We start from the raw sequence: 15,678 nt of genomic DNA, 5'->3' as shown, positions 1-15,678 counted from the left end.
AATTTGGTTTGAATTGTGTGTAGGAGTAACTTATCACGTCGACCCTCACAGATTCATCCTTCACTGGACAGAGGGGACAGGCCCAGAGAATAACAGGAACTTCTTTTGCAGGTCACACAGCCTCTGAAGGGCAGAAACTACTATGGAAGCTGCCATGTTTATTTATTTAAATTCATAATGCTTTAAATATATAATTTTATGTGCTGGGCTATATTATTCAGTTATCCTCACCCACATGCCACATACAGCCCACAGCCAAGGGCTGGACACAGCTGATACAACCTGTAACTGTTGGGCACAGTCGTGAGGGGCCAAACCCTTGGTAGTCACTTGGCCACTGGGAGCCATTACAGTACGGAGTCAGAGCCTCCTTCCCCCTGTGTGCTCCACTGTGGAATCACACACAGGACAGGCAGTGGTGCATGAAATGTGCTGCAGCAGCCCTTTACCCGGTCATACAACAGCTGCCCACTTTGAAAGGTGAAATGGGGAGAGGCGACTTAGCAGTTAAGAGAGCTTACTGTTCTTGAAGAGGATCTGGGTTTGGTTTGCAGTACCCACCATCAGGCAGCGCACAACTGCCTCTTACTCCAGTTCCAGGAGGCCCACAGCCCTCTTCTGGCCTCCTTGGGCACCTGCACAAATGCCATGCACATAAACTCACACAGGCACACACACACACACACACAAACACACACACACAGGAACACAATATACAAGTAAAAAGTTGATCCCAGAACAAACAGCAGAGCCAAGGCAAAGTCAGAGCAATCTAAGAGCCGAGCATCCTCAGGAGGTGCCACACACACCTACACCCAAAGCACCCCGCTATATCAAGATCCAAACGCAGAGCCAGCTGTTAGCTCCTTAAAAACTCGGCCCTCCAGCAGCACAGACAGAGCAGGTGGAAAGTAAGGTTTGCAGCCTCTGTAGATCCTGTCAGGACTGGCAATTTGCAAACTCCATTCCTAAGAGGGAATCCCTACATTCCCTTGTAGGCTAAGTTTATACTCTCTGCAACCAGTCACACAGCAACTATGAAGCTTTTGGAAGGCGTGGTTATGAGAAGTTCCTCCACACTCATAAGATAGAACACATGCTATTTTAAATTATTTCTAAATGTCATGAACCTGAATGTTCCCAGCAGAGGTAGAAGACAGAGCCGCTCAGGTCCAAACCTGTGTTCATTCTGGAAATGAACACAGAAGTACTTCAGGGAAGGTGGGCTGGGCGAGCCTGAGAGAGGTGATAAATAGCTCTCAGCTCCTGCTCCCACCAAGCAACTTCAGATCTACACTTATAAAAGCAAGAAGATCTTCAAAGGGCTATCAAAGCTGCCAGTAAGTGGGCTCGGCAGGTAAAGGCTCTTGCTGCCAACCCTGATGACTTGAGTTAGACCCTAGCAAGGACCAACTCCTGCAGGCTACCCTGTGACGTCCACATGTGAGCCATGGCACACCTCTACCCACACATATGCACAAATAAGTAAATGCCAAAAACAAAACAACAAAAAGACTTAAAAGACAAGATAACAAACGGTAACTCCACAGCGACTATATACGGTAGATTCCTGCGACCTCATCACATTCATGTCCCTATTACATACTCAGGTGCACTTTCTGGCCCTGTTCCTAAAGGCAGAGCCAGCCTTTAAGCCCAGGTGTAAGAAACATAAGCAACTTGATGGGACAGCAGAAGCTGGGCCCCAGTGCACAGCAAAGCCCGGGACAGGAGCTAATGGAGGACTGGGTGAGACCTGTCCATGCCATGCTACCCTGCTGAGCTGGGACATCTGAGCAGGGATTTCTCAAGGAAATAAAATGAACTGTGCAGAGAGCCACAGGGAGCGCCTGCCATCGGGGCTTGGCACTGGCCATCCAGTCTAGCTGAAAATCTCCCACCCAGCTCCTGCAGGAGTCTTTGCCACACACAAGCAAAGTTCAGCCAGTTGCTAAGGCAACAATGACTCAGACATGTTTAGGCATCTGCAGAAACGAAGCCAAAGTACAATTTCCACACTTGTGATAAAAACACAGGCTGCCAAGTACATAGCCAACCATTACTCTAAAATTTGGTCTTATTGACAGAATAAACAGGGGTGGGGAAGGGAAGCAGGAAGCTCCTAGTGCCTAGCAGAGCCAACCGTCAGGCTAATCCCAGAGTGCTGGCACTAAACCCAGCTTGTGCCAGGGAACAAAATGCCTCTTATGCTCCTGTGCTGTCTGAGATGGTTTCCTCTTATTTCTCCCTCCATATGGAGTAAAGTCTTCTGCTTTGGTTCAGCTGTGAACCAGCTTTTCTTAGAAGTGGAACTAAGAATCCGAGTTTTGCCCATGGGGAGGCAAGATAAGTGAAGGGGAAAGAGACGCTAGGGGAGGGATAGATGTGGGAGACACAGCAAGTGTGCAAGGTAAGAGCAGAGGTGGGCTAGCCTGGCCATGACCCCGGTACCACCAGACACCATCCTATCCATTCATGAGCCTGCACATGCACTTGCACAAACACATACACACACACACACACACCCCTTGTCCTTTGCAAACCCTGAGAAATGAGCAACCAAGAAAACAGGACTCTGCTCAGTCTTCTCTAGGGCAGTAAAAGGTGAAAAGGTCAGGCAGCCAATGGGAAGGGACAGAATGAGTTATATAACAATATTAGAGTGCCTGTCTATAGCAGCAGCAAACAGAAGCCGAAGATCCTGTGTGAATTGCACCCCAACCCACTGAGGCAAAGTCCAAAGGCTCACTTGACCTCAGGCCACCATGGTCTCTGAACAATCCCAATGCCAACAGCCTTGCACAGTCCTTCCCAATTTACACACTGCAAGTGTGGAAAGCAAACCAGGACAAACCCTGTCAGCTACGGTGGTTCTGAGCAGCCTGACAACTTACATACAGCCTTGGGGAAGAGGACCACTTACTCAAGTCTCTAGTAACAAGTAGAAGGGGCAGCAGGATGGCTCAAGTACTCTCTTTCATGCTTGCTCGCTTGCTTGCTCGCTTGCTTGCTTGCTTGCTTGCTTGCTTGCTTCCTCCCTCCCTCCCTCCCTCCCTCCCTCCTCACTCCCCCTCTCCTCCCTCCCTCCACACTCTCCCCACCCCACCAGGTGCTGGGAACTGAACCCAAGGCCTGAGCTTGCTCTGCAGGAGCTGTATCTGGAGTGAGGTAAGGACTTGTTCGTCCTCATGAAGGAAAAGCAGCCCTGCAAGGAGCATCCACTCAGGTTAGGAAGGGAGTGGGACTCAAGAAAGCTTCATGAGAGTCTCTCTCACGGACACTGATAACTTCCAAAGACCAAGACACAGTGTAGGAAAAATTCCCCAGAGTTGTCTTTTATCTGAAATACTAGAAATCAGACTTAACAAGAATTCAAACAAGTTTCAAAACCCTCTAAAGTGTGTTCAAGCTTTAAAGCCATTTGTGGGAAGTTTTCCTCAGAGAGGGAGGGGAGGGGAGGGGAGGGGAGGGGAGGGGAGGGGAGGGGAGGGGAGGGGAGGGGAGGGGAGGGGAGGGGAGGGGAGGGGAGGGGAGGGGAGGGGAGGGGAGGGGAGGGGAGGGGAGGGGAGGGAGGAGGGGAAGGAGAAGAGAAAACTCAAGTACAAATTTATCTAATTAGAAAAACAGTGGAAATACCCTAACATGCCCAGCACCAAGAAATGTTTCAATCTCAGACAGTCACCAAGGTAACCCTGGACATCATTTAAGGGGCTGGAGATGTATGTAGCTTCACTTGGCAGACCCTAGGGCTGATCAACGCCTGAAAAGGAAGAAAGAACTTCAACAGAAATATAGAATGAGGACATTTAGGTCAAACATGGTGACACAGGAAAAAATCCCCCCCCACACACACACACACAAAAAGGCATGGGCCATTTAAATTCTACATGCTAGATGGTTCAGCAGGTAAGGGCGCTTGTTCCCAAGCCTGAAAACAGAAATTTGAGACTTAGGACCAACATGTAATAAACAAATAAACAAAAACTATTTTTTGCAAGTTGCCCTCTGATCTTCACATGGCACACACACATGCACGCAACATAAACACATTCAGGTGGGAAAATATAATTTTTTAATATTAAATCATATGGCACAAAACTGGTAATTAGCACAAGCATAAAACCCATCTATCTGAGCAAGGGGTGATGGCACAGGCCAGCCACCCCAGCATTTGGAGGCTAAGCAGCAGGATCTGAGGCTACCCAGGGCTATGCAGTGAAACCCTGTGCATACAAAATAAAGCAAACAATCAGAACAGCTGCTCTCAGGGACCTACCCTAACAATCCTCACTAACTGCCACAAGGCAACAAAGTGATTCTCCCTCAGCTGCCTCTTCAAGGACACTGGAAGATGGGAGCAACAGCACCCACCAGGCCTCTGGAACTGAGAGCCCTGCTCCTCCACCCTCTGACCTCATCAACTGGAAGAGAAGCATGAGGGTGACCTAGTCCGTCTGACCACACTCCAGCCTGGCAGCTTTTGCCAGCTCCCTTCCAACACTTATAAACTCCCTGCTCTATAAACTGCAAATGTTCAATTCTCATAATTGGGTTAGTAGTGAACTCGGCTTCTACCTTAAACATGAGACACATAATTTGCCCATTTATGTATTCCTCAGAAACAGAAAAGGAAAGGGGAATTTTAAAGATCTTTTTTTAAAATTAAGAGCAAGTGACTCAGAATCTACTTTCTCAAGAAGGCAAGATAAAGGGACACTGGTGTGGGCTTCAGGGTCAATGCGGACAGCAACCCTCTGAAGGTCATTTCTGTGACCTTGATTAGTCCTGGACAAAGTGGAGTTAACACCAACTGGTCATAAGAACTCAATGAGCAGAAATGTAAATGTCCATGATCCCTCAGAAAATCCAGAACACAGTGCACCCCATGACCACTGGTTCCACCACCATCCATGCCAATCTTCCCATGGCACATGACCAGACTCCTTATCTGATAACATATTTGCTGGTACTGAGGTCACGAGTGCTTAATTAAAAACATCATCACATTCACGCTAACTGGTGCCCAGGCAAGCCAGCTTCAGCAAATTGGCGAGCTATAAAATCCACTAATAGCGGGCTTGAAGGTCTGCGTGGGAAGAGAGCCTGACCACAATTCACGATCTTGGTACACTCAGTTAGAGACAGCATAATTTGATTAATGAAACACATAGTTTTAAGTATGAAAGTGTTCACAAACTACAATTTGAGCATCATTTTAAAATAATAAAATTTGATTTCATTCAAGAGACAACTTAGAAAACTAGTCACAGCTGATTCTAGATATCATAGACTATGCTGCAGGCCCTGTGCCTGCCTACCCCTCACGTGAGGTCTCCATCAGTGGCCTCTGGAAAGCCTCTGACACTTCCAATTCTACATCTTTTTCTCTTTCTTCTGAACCATGAACAAAGGAAACCAACACAGCTGCTCTGAAAACAAAATGAAAGCTACAGGAAAGACCATGGTCAACTGCAAATACCTGCACAGCCAAGTTACAGCAATACACACACGCCTTAATTATAACACCAACTAGAACTTAAAATTAACTCTGGGGCTGGAGAGGTGGCTCAGTGATTAAGAGCACTGACTGCTCTTCCAGAAGTCCTAAGTTCAATTCCCAGCAACCACATGGTGGCTCACAACCATCTGTAATGGGATCTGATACCCTGTTCTGGAATGTCTGAAGACAGCGACAGTGTACTCATATACATAAAATAAATATAAACTTTAAAAAAAAAATAACTCTGAGCAGGGCAGTGGTGGCGCACGCCTTTAATCCCAGCACTTGGGAGGCAGAGGCAGGCAGGTTTCTGAGTTTGAAGCCAGCCTGGTCTACAGAGTGAGTTCCAGGACAGCCAAGGCTACACAGAGAAACCCTGTCTCGAAAAACCAAAAGATTGAACAAACAAAAAAACCTCTGTAAGGGTAAGGGTGTAGATCCAAAACGCCCCTAATTCTATAGTTTGAGCTACCACTGCTCGGTGTAAGTTTAACCCTACTTCCCCCTGGAACCCTATGCACACAGCTCGATCCTTTATCTTTTCAAGTCTTCCGCCATCACCAATGCAATATTCCTGCATCACATCCTCCTGTCCCGCTCTGAGCACTGGATGCTGGCACAGCAACGTTTCCTCAACCACAGAGACAGGCATGGGCATCACATTAAGCCCAAGAACAGGAGGCAGGGCGTGGCTTCCTTTACACACAGGCAGGATGCAACCATTCTTTTGTATGTTTATTGTTTCAAGACATTGTTTCTGTGTGTAGCTCTGGCTACCCTGAAACTCCCTCTGTAGACCAGGCTGCCTCTGCCTCCCAAGTGCTGGGATCAAAGGTATGTGTGTGTGGAACACAGCGAGGATGCACAGATTCTTAGACTCATCCCCACAAAGGAAAGAGAGGTAAATAAAGCCTTCAGTTCCCAGCACCCACATGGCAGCTCACAATTGTTTGTAACTCTAGTTCCAGTGGATCTAACATCGTCACAAAGACATACATGCAGGCAAAACACCAATGTACATAAAATAAAGAGGACATTTGTCTTACCAGGGTCATAAGATTCCACAAAGGGCTTGAAGCCTCACCCAAACTGGTGACCCCTAATAGCATCCTTGTGACCCTGAATCACCACAGTAGATCCTAACAAGTACTGTGCCTAAGGAAAGAATACATTTGTGACTTTTGAAAGAAATGGATAAAATAAAAACCAGTATGAGTATTTTAGGGTTTTGATAAATTTACAAGTTCACCTAATTATCATGCTGTGTGAAACAAAATAACTAAGTACTATCTATGGACTGAGCTCCCAGTCCATGACTGCACACCTGCCACAATCCAGACAAAGGGACCCACTCCAAATTCCCATCCTCAAATACTAGTATCAATATCATATTAGGAGGTGGAGCCTCAGGAAGCTAAGTCATGGGGTTGAAGCCCCAAAGAATGAGATTAGTGCCCTTTCTTAAGAAGGAACTCAGAGAGCTACCTTACCCTCTTTCAGCTGTGTAAGAATATAATCAGTTGGATCTTTAACCCAGAAGAGACCCCAACACTACTGCAGCCTCAACTCTGGCTTCCAGACTCCAGAACTTTTGAAAGATAAGATTTCTGTTCTTTATAATATAAGCAGATGCCTAGAACATGGTTACAGCAGTTCAAAATAAGATGCCTAGTCTTTGGCTGGAGAGATGGCTCAGTGGTTAATAACACTGGCTGCTCTTCCAGAGGATCCTGATTCAGTTCCCAGCACCCACACAGCAGCTCACAATTGTTTGTAACTCTAGTTCCAGTGGATCTAACATCCCCACACAGACATACATGCAGGCAAAACACCAATGTACATAAAATAAAAATAAATGAATAACACCTAGTGTTAGAAATGCTAACCCATGGGACCAGGCATGGATATGCAATCATCTGGTGATACACCGGGAACCTAAACCCAGGGCGATCTGGTTCCAAACCCACACCTCTGCCCTCTGGTTTATTGTTGCAGTATTGCCTTTCTCATCTGCAGACCTAGTTACTAGCCATACAGACTTGTGAGAATAAGCCAAATAAAACAAAAACAGGACACAAGCTATATGACAATACCCCCGCCGCCCCCCACCCCCCATCATAAGTGAACTTCTAGACCATGGAGCTGAAGCAATGACTGAGGCCAGCCTTCCCTGGGAGCCCCCTGTCTTGCAAAATTAAGCTACTGCTAGGAACAGGCCACAGCAATCTTCAAGCCTTGGAGGACACTGGTGACTTTTGTGAAAAGGAGCAACCAGATCACACCTCTCCCATCCACATCCCTGACTTCATAACTGATCTCCTACTCCTGCCAAAACTGTCTTGCTCATACCTTAGAATGTTCCCCACTGAATTCATTCTCCAGAGGAAAGTCTAGACCCCAACCTTGAAGCTCATCATATTCTGAAGGTGCCCACCAGTCTTCCCTCCCCTCTCCTCCATAGACCCCACTTGCTACACACACCACCTGCACCCTTTTTTTTTTTTTTTTTTTTTTTTGATTTTTCGAGACAGGGTTTCTCTGTGTAGCCCTGGCTGTCCTGGAACTCACTCTGTAGACCTTGAACTTAGAAAACTTCCCTGGCTTCTATCTCCCAAGTGCTAGGATTAAATGTGTATGCCAACACCACCCAGCTATCACCACATTCTTGATGACTCCAAAGCTCACATGTGGCAAAGGCCACCTCCCTGGAGTTAAGTTCTGCAGCATGCTATGAGCAGCCAAACCAGCCCTCCTCTGTGTCCCTGCACCTGGACCCCGATCTACCTAGTACTGCCACTGTGAAACAGTAACTTCTAGACCCGCTCTGCCCCAGCTGCTTCTGTAGAGCACAAGACCTTAACCTGGTAAGAGAGCTGGGACCGAAGCAGGCATTAGGATCTCCATAAACAGTAGCCAGAGTGCTCCCAGTTTCAATGCATTTTCCCCTTTGCCCACAGATGTCCCAGACAATTAAGATATATTCCAAATGTTCTCAGCCAAAGGAGAGATGCCAAGTAAAACCCCTATAATCTAAACTCCAAAAACATTAAGGCAGAAAGATGAGTTCAAAGCCTGACAGCTACATTCTCTCTAAAACAGGAAGGACTATTGAAACTGAGAGGTTCAATGGTTAAGAGACCCTACGGCTCTTTCAGAGGACCCAGGTTCAATTCCCAGCACCCACAACTTCACCCACCAAGCAGTTCACAACTGTCTGCAATTCTGACCTCCGTGGCCGATAGTCAAACATATGGTGCACATATACATTCAGGCAAAACACATACAAAATATTTTTTAAAACAAACAAAACTATTAAGATGGCTCAGCATAAAAGTACTCAAGGCAGGCCTGACTACCTAATTTGACCCCTGAATCCCATTAAGTCACAGAAAAAGACAGGTTCTTAAGAGCTGTTCTCAGAGCCGGGCAGTGGTGGCACACACCTTTAGTCCCAGCACTTGGGAGGCAGAGGCAGAGGCAGGCAGATTTCTGAGTTTGAGGCCAGCCTGGTCTACAGAGTGAGTTCCAAGACAGCCAGGGCTATACAGAGAAACCAAAAAAAAAAAAAAAAAAAAGAGTTGTTCTCAGACCCCCGACAAATGCACACCTGCAAGAAATTACACACACACACACCACAAAGAAACAGCTGAACGTGGACGTGGTAACACACACCTTTAATCCCAGTACTCAACACACTGACTTCCAAGACATCCAGGGCTACATAGAGACCCTCTCTCAAAAGACCAAAAATTAAAAAACAAACAGCTAAGAGATAGTTTAACACTGCCCTTCCACATGGCTCACATTCAGTTCCCAGCACACATGCTAGGCGTGACTTACAACCATTAATCACTACAAGGCCTGGAAATCAAAGGCAGAGGGAGGCAGGGCTGAGGTATGCAGTCGATTTGTATACTAGGGGCAGAGTCATTTATAGCCTCTGCACACCCACCTCACACCTGAAAGTAGACCCGAGAGCACTGTCTAAATGGGCCTGAACTTGTCCCCGATGGCTCTCAATGGTGGCTGGTGGTCTTTGGGATGGCTGTCTGGGGATTTGTTTCCCTCCCCCTGCCCCCGAATTTTAATATCCAGATGGTTGTGCTGTCTGCTGACTAGAGGCCATCTTAACAAGGACAGGTCTCCCGGGGCTGGGAGATGCTCAGTCAGTGAAGCACCTGATGTGCAAACGTAAGGACCTGTGCTTGAACCCCCAGCAAAAAATAAGGTGAGGACAGGGGATGGCTCAGTGGCTAAGAGCTGTAAGATCCTTACAAAGGACCTGGGTTTGAGTCACAGCACCCACATGGTACCACAACCACCTGTAACTGCAGTCTCAGGGGATCCTATGTCCTCTGCTAACCTGTGAGGCACCAGGCATGTTTATACACGGTGCACTTACAGACATACAGGCAAATGGCCATAACATAAAATTAAGAGCTCTAATGCAAAATAAAGTGGACAGTCATCAAACTCTGTCCTGCACTTGCACACAGGTGCACACACAGAGTAGTTCTCCAACGGTGCACTTGCCTGTAATTCTACCCTTTGGGAGGCTGAGACAGGGAAACCTCTGGTCTGAGGCCGGCTTTGGGTTACGTAGTAAGACCCTGTCTTAACAAAGGATAGTTCTCTAACTATTCTGCACAACCAGACACTCTTTTCTTTTTAGCATCTCTGTGGTTACTAGGTACCTGAAAGATAACTACCAAACCAGAACACAGGGACTATATTTTTTTAAAGGAAACTTCATTTAGATTGTGTGTGTGCATGTGCATGCACGCTGTGGTGTGCATGTATACATTAGAGCATTAGAGGACAACTTGCCGGAGCTATTTCTTTCCTTCCCACCATGGGGCTAACAGGGATAGAACTCAGACTGGCAGGCTTGGCAGCAAGTGCCTTTACCTGTTGAGTCATTTCTCTCTGTCCAGATATTCTTCTCCCCCTACCACACAGGGTTTCTCTATATAGCCCTGACTATCCTGGAACTCACTCTATAGACCAGGCTATCCTCAAACTCACCTGCCTCTGCCTCTGCCTCCTGCGTGTTGGGATTGAAGGTATGCACCATCACCACCTGGCTTTTGTCCAGATTTTTAATTTTCACTTAAAAAATAAGAACTTGTACTTTTAATAAAGATACTATATTTTATTACATTTACTTGGTGCGTGTGGCAGTCAGAGGACCGCTGGAAGAGTCAGCTGTCATCAGTTTTCTCCTTCTCTCTGTGGTTCCGGGGACTGAATTCAGGCTGTCAGGCTTGATGGCAGGCAGGCACCCTTACCTTCTGAGTCACTCTGCCAACCCCTGCTTTTTCTCTTTACCTGCTTCTCCCCAGCTTCCCTCCCCTTCATGTGCTGCACACTAGGCAAGCAGTCTACTACTAAGTTCATTTTTAAAATTTCAAGCTTAAAAATAGACATTTTTTTTTTTAATCTAAGCACTGAACTCCATTAGCCAAGGAAATAGAGCAGCGGTCATAGTGCTAACTCAGCGGACAGAGACCTCAGCCACTGAGGACAAAACAGCCTTGCTGGAACATTGAGGCAGGACCTCACCTGCAACTCTGTGGCTTGTCCTGGACCTCAGAATCAAGGCAATCCTCCTGCCTCAGCCCTTCAAGTGCTGACATTACAGGATTGAGCCATTACATTTGGCTTTAATGTAATGGCTCAATCCTGGAATACCTGAGGGGAGATGGATGGGGCCTAGGCCTCTTTGTAGCTTTCCCACCACTAAGAGGCTAGGATACACAGAGCTCAAGGTTTCCAATTTCATATTTGTAAGAGAGGCTTAGACACTTCTAACCTTTAAAATTCTGAGGACAGCTGTGAGATACCCCTATCCCAGGAAAGGAAGCACACATGTGAACGGGTTGGGGCCAGCATCCCGGGTGAGAAGTGTGACACTCCAGCCCTAAGCAGCCCCTCCTGACCTGATGGTGACATGGTGAGCACAGCCTTCCTAAGCTGCCTCTCACCTCAGAGAATCTGTAATCCTATTTTCCTTGTCATCCTGGAGCTAATGATAATGCTGACTTACATACACGGAGGACACACACTTTGAAGGATTTTTATCTCATTTTGCACTCAAACATTAACAGGGCTGTGACAAGAAAGTGGTGTCAGGCCTGACCATTACTTTGTAAGAGTCCATGACCTCAGATGTCCATCCATCCTGGGTCCAACACTTGGGCTCCTGGATGCCAGCATGGGTTTTTTTCCATTCGGTTCTGCTTCCTTGGTGGTGGATGCGTTGTTGGCATCATAAGTATCCTGGAATGTCCTTGTAGAAGTGTTTGTCCACCCAAGGACTGTTTGTCCTCTGGAATTTGAATCCCTAAACACCCTTCTGTCCTGAGTATGAAGACCTTGTTTGTTTGTTTAGGTGTTTTTTAACCTTTATTTTTTATTTTATGTGAATGGGTATTCTGCCTACACATGTGTCTGTACACCATGTGTGTATGGGATTCCCCAGGATCTGGCGTAATGGGCAGCTGTGAGCTACCATGTGGGTGCTGGGATTGAAGCCAGGTCTAACTAGTGCTCTTAACTGGTGAGCCACCTCTAGTTCCCTTTTGTTTTTTTCTGTAACCTTTTTCAGAGGAGAAAATTTATAGGATTTGAGTGTTTTGGGCAGTCCAAAGCCGGCCTCAGACCAGAGGTTTCCCTGTCTCAGCCTCCCAAAGGGTAGAATTACAGGCAAGTGCACAGTGGGAGAACGACTCTGTGTGTGCACCTGTGTGCAAGTGCAGGACAGAGTTTGATGACTGTCCACTTTATTTTGCATTAGAGCTCTTAATGTTATGTTATGGCCATTTGCCTGTATGTCTGTAAGTGCACCGTGTACAAACATGCCTGGTGCCTCAGAGGTTAGCAGAGGACATAGGATCCCCTGAGACTGCAGTTACAGGTGGCTGTGGTACCATGTGGGTGCTGTGACTCAAACCCAGGTCCTTTGTAAGGATCTTACAGCTCTTAGCCACTGAGCCATCCCCTGTCCTCACCTTATATTTTGCTGGGGGTTCAAGCACAGGTCCTTACGTTTGCACATCAGGTGCTTCACTGACTGAGCATCTCCCAGCCCCGGGAGACCTGTCCTTGTTAAGATGGCCTCTAGTCAGCAGACAGCACAACCATCTGGATATTAAAATTCGGGGGCAGGGGGAGGGAAACAAATCCCCAGACAGCCATCCCAAAGACCACCAGCCACCATTGAGAGCCATCGGGGACAAGTTCAGGCCCATTTAGACAGTGCTCTCGGGTCTACTTTCAGGTGTGAGGTGGGTGTGCAGAGGCCATAAATGACTCTGCCCCTAGTATACAAATCGACTGCATACCTCAGCCCTGCCTCCCTCTGCTGCCTTCAAGTATGCAGCTGTAGCTCCCAACTGGAAAAAAACTGAGCAGGCACTTCGGCTCATGTGAACATGATTATTACCTACATAATCTAAAGGGTGGCTTCCAGGAAGCCAGGTACAATGGGATGGTAGATAAGGCAGGCCAGAGTCAGCTGAGCGGTTGGTTTCAGGTGAAGCTGGCCAGAGAGCACTCACGTATGCTTCACATGGTGCCACAACGGTTAGCAATTTTATTACTGTTATTTGATAGTCCATAACATCCTGCAACGACCGAGTGATGACCCCCTTTCAGAACCAGGAAGCCTAAGAATCAGGCCTTAACCCATCAGCATGGACTTTCAGGTAAAAGAAAAGAATAAAAAGATTAAGGGTGGCCAGGTATGGTGTAATACACCTTTAATCTCAGCACTCAAGAGGCAGGGGCAGGCAGATCTCTGAAAAGTCCAAGCCAACCTGGTCTACTCAGTGAGACCCTGTGTCCAAAACAAAACCCCTTAAAACTAAGGGCAAGCCCCCTCTGTTCCCCCCTAGAAATGCCTGGCCATTAGAAACCTGTACTGGCACTCAGGACTAAAGAAAAGCCAGTGGCACCTCTCTCTACAGACAGCATGGAAACTTAGATGTGTTTCTTACATACACACACTTTTACACTAATTATTATGATCGGAAATAATAAACCCTAGCTCCCCAAACAGCATGAACTAAAATACCATTTCTAGTCCAATGAGTCTTTAAAAATCCTGCGCAGAGAGGACAGATCTAATCAGTCAGCTACTCCTCTGTGCTCAGCTACTTTCCCAAGTAATAAATACCCATCAGTCCAATGATCAGTTTCTTTAAAGCCTCTAAACTGCACACATCACACAAGTTTTTCAAGTAGTGGCCTCACGGCTCAAGTAGCATAGCTTCACCACGGAGACTGCCAAACTCTACAGTTCAGTGTAAATGCACAGACTAGAGTGTTCCAGGAAAGTTAGGAGAATCCCAACTACGCTGACTCTCAAATCAGGACTTATGTGGAAAAGTGAATCTGAGCACCCAGGGACAGAAGAGGGAGGCTAACACAGAACCCAGTTCACCTGGCTCATCCCTTCACCAGGGGCTCCAAGCTGACAATCCCAGAGGTGCAATACCAGAACTTAAGCAAAGTGGAAAACCTGCAGGGGTTAGGAAGGTGTGAGCTCACGTCCACAACTCGGGATTAAATAGATTTACATCAGGACAGTGCAGAAGTGTTTTTGCTAAACCGCTAATGAGTAGCCCTGGAGACTGTCAGCAACCTACTCCCCCTTCATCACTAAACCTCAGGACAGCTGCGGTCGAGGGAAGACGACAAGGGCCAGGGATGGTGCACACAGCCCGGACCAAAACTATCTTCCCTCAAGGACCCAACAAGAACGCAGCACCCCTGGGGCGTGTCTACTTCCAGGTCTAACCTCTAAAGCCTTGAGATCCCCAGCCAGCTCCTCTGGATCCACTCCTGGAAAAAATAGAAAAGTGGACCTTCTCAGAGGGGGTCCGCAAGCCTGGGGTCTTTGGGAAGAGAAGAACGCGGCTCTAGAGCCCCCACGGGAGGTAAGAGGGAACTGACGATTCGGATCCACTGAGTCTCGAAAACTATGAAAGTCAAAAAGGACAGCATGCAGCCTTTCCTGTCTCGCCTCACACCCCTAGTTCGTGTTCACCGGTCAGACTTGGCTCTCACCACGGCGGACACCGAGTGTGGGAAGGACGGAAATGGAAGGCAGAGTCTGCAAAGCGCCCCATGAGTGCGTCCGCGTGGGACTCGTCCGCTCCGGCCGCCCTTCGGGCCTCCCGGGCTCCGCCCGCCGGCGCGTGGCCCCCCGCGCGCGGACTAGAAGTTTCGAGCGGCGCGGCCCCGCGCGCTCGGCCCCAGCGCGGCCTGACAGGGGTAGGCGCGGCCACCGACCCGTGTCCCAACCGTCGAGGCGCACCCCTCACCTCGGCCGCCGTTCGCCTCGGGTCCCACTGAGCACGCCGCCCCGGCCGGGCTGCGACTCCGACCCCTTCCCGTTCCGCTCCGGCCGAGCTCCCCGGCCCTGCCCAGACCCGCCGCAGCCGCTTCTGCCGCCAGCCGAGACCGCGCCGCCCCCGCCGCGCCCGCTGTGCTCGCCCTATTGGCTGCCGGCCTCCAGACCCCGCCCTTCTGCCCAGCGGCGCTCCGGATTGGATAGACTAAAGCGGAGGCGGCACGCCCCCAGAAGCTAAAGGCACTACCTTGGGCTAGCATTAGCGGCCTCTCCTGTCAGTCAAACGAGGAGCTACTACTTAAGCCGCTGAGAGGCCAACACGGGTCACTCCCTGAGAAACGCCCAAAGGTCCGGGACTAAAGGACTTTTTTTAAAGTGGGCCAGAGTTTTGTGGTTTCCCTAGCACCCAGAAGAACTGCGGTCCCTGATCGATAATTCAGATAAGGTGGACTTTGAGAAAGTTTCCTCGGATCTGGAGAAATTGCTGCTTTTCTAGAGGACCCGGATTCCATTCCAAGTACCTACATAGAGGCTTACCATGGTCTGAAATTCCAGTTGGAGGGTTATCTGACGCCCTCTTCTGGCCTTTGTTGGTACCAGGCACGCACGAGGTACAGACATACGAACACTCATACACACGATTCTTTTTTTTTTTTTTTTTTTTAGAAAGTTTCCTCCAAGCCAGGGATGGTGGCGCACGCGTTTAATCCCAGCACTAAGGAGGCAGAGGCAGGTGGATCTCTGCGTTCACGGCCACTGTGGTCTACATAGTGTGTTCCAGGCTAACCAAGGCTACATAGTGAGCCCTGGTCTTAAACACAAA

General features: G+C 48.2%; 1 protein-coding gene across 2 annotated transcripts in view; it reads right to left on the bottom strand.

Moving 5' to 3' along the window:
* Pacsin2 (protein kinase C and casein kinase substrate in neurons 2) overlaps positions 1–14,973 on the bottom strand; it is a 93,644-nt gene extending 78,671 nt beyond the window's left edge. For both annotated transcript variants that reach the window (XM_021183002.3, XM_085831772.1), the window contains exon 1: positions 14,827–14,973. The gene's annotated coding sequence lies outside the window, so the exon portion shown is untranslated. The remainder of the gene's footprint in view (positions 1–14,826) is intronic.
* Positions 14,974–15,678: the final 705 nt, after the last annotated feature.

This window comes from Mus caroli, unplaced genomic scaffold (genome assembly GCF_978045245.1).
Source record: "Mus caroli unplaced genomic scaffold, Mus_caroli_1 scaffold_16, whole genome shotgun sequence".
Lineage (NCBI taxonomy): Eukaryota > Metazoa > Chordata > Mammalia > Rodentia > Muridae > Mus > Mus caroli.
This window is presented reverse-complemented; position numbering and strand designations above follow the sequence as displayed.